General features: G+C 44.3%; 1 long non-coding RNA gene across 4 annotated transcripts in view; it reads left to right on the top strand.

The window, feature by feature from the left end:
- LOC144578654 (uncharacterized) overlaps positions 1–9,295 on the top strand; it is a 172,644-nt gene extending 163,349 nt beyond the window's left edge. For 3 of the 4 annotated variants that reach the window (XR_013524863.1, XR_013524864.1, XR_013524866.1), the window contains one exon: positions 7,778–9,292. This is a non-coding gene — a long non-coding RNA (uncharacterized LOC144578654). Of the gene's footprint in view, positions 1–7,777 lie in introns of all 4 variants that reach the window. The other variant, XR_013524865.1, reaches the window with a different exon arrangement.
- Positions 9,296–12,168: the final 2,873 nt, after the last annotated feature.

Here is a 12,168-nt window from a genome sequence, read left to right on the forward strand (position 1 = left end):
AGGAATAAACTAATGAGAGAAGTGAATCTTTAGCTGTAAGTAGAGGGGAAAAAAAGGGCAAAACAGTTCAGTAGAATGATATTTGCCACCCAATTGAGAGAGGTAGGGCTTAAGGGTGTGTGTGTGTGTGTGTGTGTGGCCACTGAGTTGGTCTTTCTGGTATTCTTCTCAGTAAAATGAGGTTAATACTTTTCTTAGGGTGAGATTTCTGAGGGTGCTATAGTTGGTTTTTGCTCAAGCATGCCGGATAGCTTCCTACTTGGCTGATTTGAGGATTCCCCGATGCTGTAATTTCTCCATCACTGTTCAATACATAAAATGACCATAGAAGGGTGAAAGTGTAGTGCAGTAGTTAGAATCCTGGACTTTGGGACCAGACAGACAGATTCATAATATGATATTTGGGTAAACAGTTGCCTTCTACTTAAACAGCAAAATTCTTAATTAACTTACATCATATTAGACATTTATGTGAAGTAGACACTTCATGGAGTTTGAAATCAGGACAAATATTATTAATAATAGATCTGTCTTCCAGGCTCACGTCTCAGTTCAGTAACAGACCTTGGGTAAGTGACTTAGCCTCTGTGAAACCTGCTGATGTGGCTTGGATGTTAGTCCCCTCCAAATCTTACGTTGAAAGGTGATACCCAGTGTTGGAGATGGGGCCTGGTGGGAGGTGTTTGGGATGAGAGCCAGTTGTTTAAAAGAGCCTGGCATCTGTCTTGCTTCCACTCTAACCATGTGACACACAGACTCCCACTTTGCCTTCTGCCATGATTGTACGTTTCCTGAGGCCTCACCAGAAGCAGATGTCAGTGCTCAGCTTTCTATGCCGCCTGCAGAATCATGAGCCACTTAAACCTGTTTTCTTCACAAGTTACCCACGCTCCGGTACTCCTTCATGGCAATACAAATCAACTAACACGCCCTATTTCCCAACCTGTAAAATGAGGGACACGGTTCACTCTGTAGGGTCATTGTGGGATCAACTAAACAAAGTTATGAAGCATAGAGAGTCCAGTGAGAAGTCCTGCTGATGGCGGTGGAGGCGGGTGATGGCCATTGTAATTCAGGCAGTGGTTTTCTGCCCACTGGCTTTGTCTTTTCCCTTAGGAAAAGAGTTCCAGTGTAAGAGAGGGTGGCAGTGTGCTCAGTGTAGACAATATTTTCCAGGCTCCATTGTAGCTAGGTGTGAGCATGTGAGTCTTTCTGACCATAATGTGAACTGAAGTTGCTGGGTGGAAAATTTAGAAAGACTTCTTAGAGGAGGGAGAGCCTATTTGTCCTCCCCTGATCTCTTCTCCCTATTGCCTGGCATTCTGAGGTGAAGGCAAGCGCTCCAGCAGCCATTTGGACCAGCAGATGACTTTGTGAATGAGCCACACTCTGAGAGTGACAGAACAGGAAGACAGAGAAACGCTGGGCCTGCCATTCATACTGCAGCACTTTGCCAGAGCTTTAAGTTGAGCCTTAAATTAAGTCACAGTTTGTTCTTTACTTCATTTTATCTGTAGCCACACTTTATTCTAATTGACAGTGATAATGAGGATAATTTCTTTTTTGGCTTTCAAGAGACTTGTATTAATTTGGGGGATTTTCCAAGGATTGCCTCCTGGTTGGTAGATTTCCAGCTGGGTAGTCAAACAGTGAAAGGTTCTGAGGGCACTAGATGTAAGGCAAATCCTTGGGAAGGCAGGAGGGGATGCTGGGATAAAGGATGTGCATCAGAAAGGGGAGTTCAAGAAAACAGATTGCCAGCCCTGTACTTACCAATTGTGTCACCTTGGGCAAGACCAATAGCACCTTGCCTCCCAAGGCCTATAGCAGAAATTAAATGAGAACATGTTACATGACCTGGCTCACAAGAATTACTTTAAAAAGCTTATTTCTTTCTAGTGATTTACTAATATAGTCCTGGAAAGAACCTGTTCCTTGGGCATCTATATATATATATATAAATCCATATTTTGCCTAGATTTGCAGTTTGACAAGCAGAGGAGCTGCTGTTTCTTCGTGGGAATTGCTTACTCACCTCACACTCTGATCTCTGTGACTCCTGACAGGCTGGCCCCGCCTGAGCTCACCAGCCTCTGTGGGTGGTGGGAAGAGGAAGGGGTGGATACAAGGCTCCAACTTTCATTCCAGTGCATCCTGGCATGCCAGCCCATCACAGAGCGGATGGCTTTTCTATTCCCTTGGGATGTTATGCTAAACACAATTACATACAGCATTTGACAACAGAGCTGGTAATTTATGTGCTGCTGGAAGAGAGAAGAAGGAGGGTAATTGGGATGAATATCAATGTGATCGAGAAGACACTGAATTTTCTCATCTCTTTCAGGAATCAGAGGTTGGGTATGGAAGGGAGAATGTTAATTGGTCACTTGGTGGATTGATTTAAAACCTGTCTGCCTTTAGTGGGGATGCATTATCCATTATTCCTCTCAGGATGGTCTGGTTTGGGGGAGGTGGTGTGTTTGCTGGGGGGAGTGGGCAGAAGTCAGTATCAGATTGTCAACTTGAAAATGTTTGGTGAAATTGCTGACTTACTACTTGTGAAATCTTGGGACTTATTACACCTCGATGAATCTCAACTTTGTTATTAGTAAATGAGAGATAATAACACTGTCTCATGGGGTTCTTCTGACGGTTACATGAGAGAAACTGTAGAGAGCCCCCTCTCCAAAAGGTGCCCCCAGTGGTAGGTGATCACAATTCATTCGCTTCCTCCCGTGTAATTGAAAGACACACTTCATTCCCGTCAGCCTTTGTGAAAATTTATCTTCCGACAGTTTAAACAGTGACAGAAGGGGATCCTTCCGCTATATTATTAAAGAGGCCGCTGCACTGTTTAGCTTTACCACAAGTAAGCTTCATTTTGGAAAACAGGTGTGAGCGTGTGTGTGTGTGTGAATTCAAAAGTCTTATAGTTCCTGTGTTTTATCACCCGTAGTTTAAAAATACCATTGCATGCCATTATCTCTTCAGTGCAGTCTCTTCTTTTCTTCTTGAGAGTGGTGCTCAAATCCAGACCATCTTCCCACAGTTCCCAAGCAGGGTCTTTCCCTTTCTGGGCTACCTTTAAGACAGTCTGAAAAAAAAATTGATCCAAGTCCAGCTGTTAGAAGGAATAGGAATCTTAGGCTTTTTTTCCCCTGTAAGAAGTACAGGAGATCTCCAGGCTTCATAGAGACAGATCTGGGCTCTGGGCTATTGTTCTGTTTGGGTTTCATGAATAGCCTTTCTTTATGGGTGGCACATAAACACCAGCCCAGAAAAGAAATTCATCTTTGGAGAAAACCCCTCAAATAGGCTCTTCCCTTACTTTCTCTTTTACTCTCTTTTTTTTTGGCGGGGGGGGGATGGAGTTTCACTGTTGTTGCCCAGGCTGGAGTGCAATGGTGCAATCTTAGCTCACTGCAATCTCTGCCTCCTGGGTTCAAGCTATTCTCCCGCCTCAGCCTCCTAAGTAGCTGGGATTACAGGTGCTCACCACCATGCCTGGCTCATTTTTGTATTTTTAGTAGAGACAGGGTTTCACCATGTTGGCCAGGCTGGTCTCGAACTCCTGACTTCAGGTGATCCACCTGCCTCGGCCTCCCAAAGTCCTGGGATTACAGGCATAAGCCACTGCACCTGGCCGTTGTTTCTTCTCTGCTTGTCGGGCCCTGGAGCCTGTCACTGCTTTGTGGGTTTGGGTTTGGGTTTACCCTTTGCCCTCCTAACTCTCCTTAGTCTTCTTTGGCTCTTCACTTGGCTCTCCAGCTGATTTCTCCACACAGCCTGAGGTCTAGGCATTTTCAGCTCTGTCTTGGTGAAGCAACAGTTGTCCTCTGACCTCCAAGAGAGGTGAAGAATTTGGGCTGATCCAGCCCTGCTGAAGGCCCAGAAGATCCTTATTCCACTGAGTGATTGAAGATGTCTTCTCTAAACATCTGGCCCCAGGCCCAGCCTGCAAGAGGCAGAGGAAGTGATGATCTGGCTCACTTTTGCTTTTGAGAAACAGACCACTTAGGATGTCATCTTTTAGCCTGGACAAAGTCAATGCTCACTTATGTTTCTTTTCATGGCTGCTTTGCTGCAGTTACAGCATAGCAGGTGCTTCGTTTGTGGCAAAAAAAAAAGGAGAATTGAAATCTCTGTGCTCAAGTCCAATGGCTCCAATCTGTGTTTCATTATTGGAAATGGAGCCTCCTGCTGCTCCGGGATTCTTGAGTTAAAGCCAAGGCATTCGGACCAGCGGCACTGCTGGCTGGCTGGAATCGCTCAGATATGTTCTGGCTCACCTGGTGTGGCTCTTAGGTTCCTGTCCGTGCTAATTACATTCTCTACAGATCCTGAAGCCAGGTGTTTGCCTACCTGTCTGAATGGGCGACGTCTTATGGCAAACCTGCCAAGGAAGCTTTCTTCATTGCTCTACCTCACAGGTGATCTCTTTGCTCCAGACTTTGTGCCCTTTGGCTCCCATTCTTCCCAGTTCCTCCTCCTCTCACTTCTGTCATTTTTCCTGGCTTAGCCTGGGTGGTGTTCCACAGTGCCCTGTCAGGCTTTCTCCGTGTGACAATAGGACCCAAGTAGCCTTGTGGGTTTGGGGCTTCAATGCTTCCCCTTGCCTGCCTTGTCATCCTCACTTTATATAATGTTTGTTTTCTGGGAGTTCTCAGTAAAGGCTGAGTGAATAGGTCTATCCTGAGTGCAGGAGAAGCTTGGAAATTATAGGAGCTTTCCAAAGACGGAGTTGGAGATTACATAATTGCCACCTGCATCTCTTATGCTTATGCTGCATTTACTTCAGTCAACCATGACCTAATCAATCAACCAACCCACCAATCAATTAATTAGATAACAGAGATTTATTGAGTTTCTGCTGTGTGCTCAGCCATGTGTGTTTAGGGCCCTAAGGAACACAGAATAAGGAAAAAGCACAGCCTGTGCTTCGAAGCATTTACAATCCAGTTCAGGAGAAACAATGAACTTTCATGTCCCTACAGTAAACCCCACCAGGCTGTTTTAACTGACTGCTGCATTCTGAGTGTGTATGGGGAGAGATGGGGAGCAGCCATGGAGAGGTGGCATGGTGACGTGAAGCCAGCCTTGGTTTCAAAATTGGAGGAACCATGTCTGAGTCCCAGCTCCTCCTCTCATCGCTGTGGTCTTTGAATCCCGAATCACTAGCAGAAAACATTTATTGAGGACTTTTTGTGCACATCACCCAGCCGCAAGTGGGATTGCAGTGGGACTGCAGGGGAAGGCAAGCATGTTACCAACCCTCAAAATACAGTCTCACCAGAGACGATGAGACAAAACAGCAGATGACAACCTCCTCTTTCTGTGTTGGCCCCAGAATGGATGAAGGGGAGCCTATGACTGTGAACATATGTCCCACCAGATTCATACAGAGAAGGGATTTACGGCGCTTTGGTGTGAGCTTTGAATGAAACACTACCCCATTTATGAAGCTCCTGCCATATTTCAGGAAATAAGCAAATGACTGCATGTCACTCCTACTCCATGTTAGCTTTTTAAAATCTATCACCTGGGTAAGCCTCTCCATAACAGGTGTAGTTACACATTTTTTTAGATGAGAAAATTGAGGTTCAAAGGAAGAAAATAAATTGCCCAACATCAAAAACTAATGAATTGATGAAGTTTGGATTTCAACTCACACTGCTCAGACACCATCACTAATTTTGCGTGGTTTATCTTGTCTTCACATCATTTTTCCCATTTGTGGATTAGACCATCAAGACCCAGAGAGGTTAAGGTTTTTAAATGATCTGTTTCAAAGCAGGGATCCAAACCTGATCTGTCTGATTCTAAAGCCTGAGACTGTGATAAACATAAACATATGGATGCAGGCATATAATGCAATAAAAGGATTGAGGCTGTTCCTGTACCCAAGTTTGAGGAGCTGTGGGGAGAATTAGGGTGTGAAAGAAATGGTTGCCACGGATCAGAAATCCAGCCTAGCAGTTTAAATGGAAGGGACCTCCCTTTATACAGAACAGCCCTAAATTAGTTTAAACTAGTGCTTCTAAAATCTAATATGCCTACTAATCACCAGGGGATCTTGTACAAATGCAGATTGTGACCCAGTCTGTCTGGGGTGAAGTCTGAGGTTCTGTATTTCTATTTCTCTATAACTTTTTTTTTTTTTTTTTTTTTTTTTTTTTTTGAGACAGAGTCTTGCTCTGTCACCCAGGCTGGAAGATCTAGGCTCACTGCAACCTCTGCCTTCTGGGTTCAAGCGATTCTTGTGCCTCACCCTCCCGAGTAGCTGGGACTACAGGCACTTGCCACCAGGACAAGCTAATTTTTGTATTTATTGTAGAGATGGTGTTTCACCACGTTGCCCAGGCTGGTCTCAAACTCCTGGCCTTCAGTGATCCACCTGCCTTGGCCTCCCAGAGTGCTGAAATTATAGGTGTGAGCCACCGTGCCCACTCATAGGTTCTGTATTTCTAACAAGCTCCTGGTCCATGAACCATACTTTGAGTAGCAAGGGTCTAAATTAGATTTCTCACTCTGGACTCTTTTAACATTTTGGTCCAGATAATTCTTTGCTGTGAGGATGTTTAGCAGCATTCCTGGCCTTTTCCTACTAGATGTCAGCAATACCATCCCCTATTTGTGATAACCAAAAATGTCTCCTAACATTACAAGATGTTCTTAGTGGGTACAGCCTCCCCCAGGAAAGAATCACATGTCTAAACCAGTGGTTCCGAAAGCTTGTCTGCACATTGGAATCATCTGGGGAGCTTCGAAACTCCTGGTGTTTTTGTCCCACCTAACAGATTGCGGTTTACTTAACCTGAAGTGTGCCTGGGTCAATTTCAAATGCTTTTTGAAATTGCTTTTTTTCAAGTGCTTTTGCAGGTGATTCTAATGTGCAGACAAATTTGGCAACCTCTGGTCTAAGCTCAAAGTCTGGACCAATCAGCTTCTCCTTCTCTTTTTGCTTCCAGGAAGCTGCCACACTTAATGCTCAGAACTGCCTGTGGCTGACCAGGCACCTGGTCCCGAGATGGGAAGAAATGTTTCCAGGCTTCACTCATCACCCAGAAAACCCAGATCAGAGTTGGCTTAAATCCTCAAGTAAAGAAGAGCAGAAAAATATTACACAGATCTGGGATGCAGTTAGCCCTCATCCATCATGTCTGAGGCTTGTCTGCATACAGAAGGACTATTTGTTTTAATCTTTAAGAATCCCAATTTGAGCTGGTGATCTCCCATAGGTTATGTAAAGGCCTATGCCATGTTTTGGCTCTCTTTCCTCCCTCTCTCAGACCCTTGATAGAATCAATCTTTATTCCTCTCACACCTAGAGGCCAGGATAATAGTCTAATGCTTGTCTGAAGTTTGGACTGAGCAGGTGCTTGGAGGTAGAGATTCTTTGCTAGGTAGGATGTCACTTAGTGGACCATGCAAAGAATATCTATTTTTAGTTTTCTTCTTAGCTGAGCATGTGCATGTTTATGTGCACATCTATGTGCTGTAGAAATCGTCTTGCTAAGGTTATTCGCATCTAAAACCAAGTTTATTTTGCTGTCTGCTGAGCCATGCTGTGAATGTGGACAAAACAAACCCACACTCAGATCCTCAGTTAGGAATTGCTCATTAAGGACTCACCCTTGTCAGACAAGCTTCTGTTTCTAGGGCAGAAATTAACAGAGGCAGAATACAAGGAAATTAACAGAGGAAGAATAGACTCTTAGAGCCATTATTCCCGTTACCTATTGCCTGACACGTACTTCTGCTTTCTCTCCCTTGGTAGTACAAGAGAGAAGAGACTGAATTGATGGCTGGAACTGTGGATGAGAGAACACACATGCATCAGAAAATGTGCCTGGAGCACCTCTAGGTGGCAGCCTGTTTACAGCAGCACACATGAGTCTGAGGACATAGAGTCTGGGATTGGTGTCCATCTGCTATCAACATTGCTATCGAGTTACTGAAACAGCCTGAGTTTTAATTTCTTTATTGGTAACTGGAAAGAATAATAACACCTTCAGGCTTTTTGCAAAGATCATATAAGAATAAACTGTAATATTTACTGAGCACTGCTTGTGATGGTTAATACTGAGGGTCAACTGGATTGGACTGAAGGATACAAAGTATTGGTCCTGGCTGTGTCTGTGAGGGTGTTACCAAAGAAAATTAACACTTGAGTCCATGGGCTTGGAAAGGCAGACCTTAATCTGAGTGGGCACAATCTAATCGGCTGCTGGTAAGGCTAGAATATAAGCAGGCAGAGAAATGTGAAAAGAGGGACTGGCCTAGTGTCCCAGACTACATCTTTCCCCTTTGATGTATGCTTCCTGCCCTTGAATATCAGTCTCCAAGTTCTTCAGCTTTGGAACTCAGACTGACACTCCTTGCTCCTTAGCTTGTAGATGGCCTATTGTGGGACCTTGTGATTGTGTGAGTTAATGCTTAGTAAACCTCCCTTTATAAATATATCTATTATATTAGTTCTGTCCCTCTAGAGAACCCTGACTAATACAGATTTTTGTACCAGAAGTGATCCTAGAGGAACAGAATATTAAGGATGGAGTTCTTTTGTTGGTTTTTGGAGTTTCTGGAGTTGCTGGCTGCTTTTTATGATTAGACCCCAAAATGCTAAGGACTCTGCTTCTAATAGTATGGAGAACACTGATACTCTTGGTGTAAACTGTTTAGAGAGTTATGCAAAGTAAATGCATTTGACACTCCCGATTCATTGCTTGTGAGAGGCAAGGAGATTAATGACTCTATACATAATACCTTTGACCATATCTGGAGAACCAAAGAACATAATGAAGTTGCTTGGCTGTTCCTAAGTTCAGTAGACAAAGTGATGAAAGAAAATGATGAACTCAGGGATTCTATCTCTTGGCTTTAGAAGCAGATATTAGCCTCAAATCTGCTAGGATTGCCCTGAGTGAGAGTCTTTTCTCCTGTAGAGAAAGAGCTAAAGTTGTGGAAAAGCAGGCACAAGCTCTTATCATGCGAGTGGCTGACCTGCAATGAAAGGTGCGTGCACAGCCTTGCCAGGTGTCTACTGTTAAAGTGAGGACACTGATTGGAAAAGAATGGGCCCTGCAACTTGGAATGGGGATGTGTGGGAGGACTCTGAAGAAGCTGGGGACACTGAGCTTGCAAACTCTGTGACCATTTTTTTTTTTTTTTTGCCAGAAGAAACAGCTTCCCCAGCCCCAGTAGTGGCAACAAAACATCCCCTCTCCGACCCATGCTGCCATCAGTCTTTCCACCTTTGTCTGCACTGCCTGAGGCAACAGTGATGGCCTCCCCTGGGACAGTTGTCAGGTAAGATAATGTTGATTCTCCTCTGGAGCCACCCCCAACACCCCTGTTTACTTCAAGACCTATAATTAGACTAAAGTCCTGGTGGGCCCCTGGAGGTGAGGTTGCGAGCGTGACCCATGAGGTGGTGTGCTGCATTCAAAAAGAACCCCTTGAGTTTTCTAATCTTTATAAACAGAACTCTGGAGAACAAGTATGGGAATGACTATTAAGGCTGTAGGATGGTGGTAGAAGGAACATAGAGTTGGATCAGGTGGAATTTATTGATTTGGGCTCACTAAGTAGAGACTCTGCATTTATTGTTGCAGCTTTGGGAGTTAAACAGGGTTCTAATAGTTTATTTGCTTGGTTAGCTGAGATATGGATTAAAAGATGGCCCATTCTAGGCCGGGCATGGTGGCTTAGGCCTATAATCCTGGCAATTTGGGAGGGCTAGGTGGGTGGATTATTAGAGGACAGGAGTTCAAGACTAGCCTGAATAACATGGTAAAATCCTGTCTCTACTAAAAAGACAAAAAATTAGCCAGGCATGGTGGCAGGCATCTGTAATCCCAGCTATTCAGGAAGCTGAGGCAGGAGAATCACATGAACCTGGGAGGCGGAGTTTGTAGTGAGCTGAGATTGCACCATTGCACATTGCACTCCAGCTCAGGGCAACAGTGTGAGACTCAAAAAAAAGGCATTCTCTGAGTGAACTAGAAATGCCTGATCTCCCTTGGTTTAATGAAGAGGAAGGGGTCCAAAGGCTCAGGGAGATTGGGATGGTGGAGTGGATTAGTCTCTTTAGACCTACTCACCCAAGCTGGGAGGGTTCAGAAGATATACCCTTGACCAATGCCTCGTGAAATAGATTTGCGAGTGCAGCACCTGAATCTTTGAAGAGTCCTGTAATTGCTCTTCTCTGTATGTCAGATCTAACAGTGAGAACTGTAGTCATTCAACTACAAAATTTAAATACAATGAGAAAAATTGGATCCCAGGGTGGCAGGGGCCAAGTGGCAGCACTCAACCATCAAAGGTAAGGTGAATGTAGCTACCATAATGAACAGCAGAGACAAAGCAGCAATCAGAATAGTCTACTCGTGTAGAGCTCTGGCATTGGCTAATTAATCATGGTGTTCCTAGAAGTGAAATTGATAGGAAGCCTACTGTATTCCTACATAATTTATATAAGCAGAAAACTTCTAGGTCAAATGGACAAAAGACTAATTTGAATTATAAAAACAGGATCATGAGCCCTCAGTCAATTTCCAAACTTGAGCCAATTTACAGACCCAGAACCCCTTGAATGAAGGGGAGGCCGAGTCTCCTTGAGGAAGGACCCCATTACATTACCGACAATTTATGCAGTGAATCTTTGTTTCATCCTTCCCTAAGGAGACCCCTGGCCTTTTACCAGGGTAACTGTGTGTTGGAGAAAAGGAAATGATCAGACATTTTGGGGACTACTGGACACTGGCCCTGAACTGACATTGATTCCAGGGGACCCAAAATGTTATTGTGGTCCTCCAGTTAAAGTGGGGGCTTAAGGAAATCAGGTAATTAATGGAGTTTTAGCTCAGGTTCAACTTAACAGTGGGTCCAGTGGGTCCCTGGACTCATCCTGTGTTCACTTGCCCAGTGCCAGAATGCATAATTGGCATAAACATGCTTAGCAGCTGGTAGAACCCCCTCATTGGCTCCCTGACTGGTAGGATGAGGGCTGCTATGGTGGGGAAGGCCAAATGGAAGCTGTTAGAGCTGTCTCTACCTAGCAAAATAGTAAATCAAAAATAATATTACATCCCTGGAGAGATTGTGGAGATTAGTGCCACCATCAAGGACTTGAAAGACGCAGGGGTTGTGATTCCCATCACACACCTGTTCAACTCTCCTATGTGGCTTGTGCAGAAGACAAATGGATCTTGGAGAATAACAGTGGATTATTGTAAGCTTAACCAAGTGGTAACTCCAATTGCAGCTTCTGTACCATTGCTTGAGCTAATTAACACATGTCCTGGTACGTGGTGTGCCACCATTGACTTGGCAAATGCCGTTTTCTCCATTCCCATCCATAAGGCCAACCAGAAGCAATTTGCCTTCAGCTGGCAAGGCCAGCAATATACCTTTACTTTCCTATCTCAGGGACATATCAACCCTCTGGGCTTTGTGCCACAATCTTATTCATTTTATTCAGAGAGACCTCGATCACTTTTTTGCTTCCATAAGATATCATACTGGTCCCTTACATTGATGATGTTACGCTGATTGGATTCAGTGAGCAAGAAGTAGCAAACACACTAGACTTATTGGTGAGACATTTGTGTGCCAGAGGAAGGGAAATAAATCTGACTAAAATTCAGATACCTCCTACCTTAGTAAAATTTCTAGAGGTTCAGTGGTGGGGGGCCTGTTGAGTTATTCTTTCTAAGGTGAAGGATAAAGGTCTCCAGAAGCCTCTGTACGCTCGGCATCATCATTGAATATATGATACTGCTTCTCCCATAGCCAGGATTCGTGGGTTTAGAAATCAAGGGTGGGAAGTGGAAGCGGCACCACTCACCATCATTCCTAGTGATCCGCTAGTAAAATTTTTGCCTCCTGTTCCTGCAATATTACATTCTGCTTGCCTACAGGTCTTAGTTCCAGTGGAGGAATGCTGCCACCAGGAGATACAACATAAATTCCATTAAATTGGAAGTTAAGATTGCCACCTGGACACTTTGGGCTCTTCCTACCTTCAAGTCAACAGGCTAAGAAGGGAGTTACAGTGTTGGCTGGGGTCACTGACGCAAACGATCAAGATGAAATCAGTCTACTACTCTGCAACAGAGGTAAGGAAGAGCATGCACGGAATACAAGAGATCCATTAGGGTGCCTCTT

The sequence above is a fragment of the Callithrix jacchus genome, chromosome 12 (assembly GCF_049354715.1).
Source record: "Callithrix jacchus isolate 240 chromosome 12, calJac240_pri, whole genome shotgun sequence".
Classification (NCBI taxonomy): domain Eukaryota; kingdom Metazoa; phylum Chordata; class Mammalia; order Primates; family Cebidae; genus Callithrix; species Callithrix jacchus.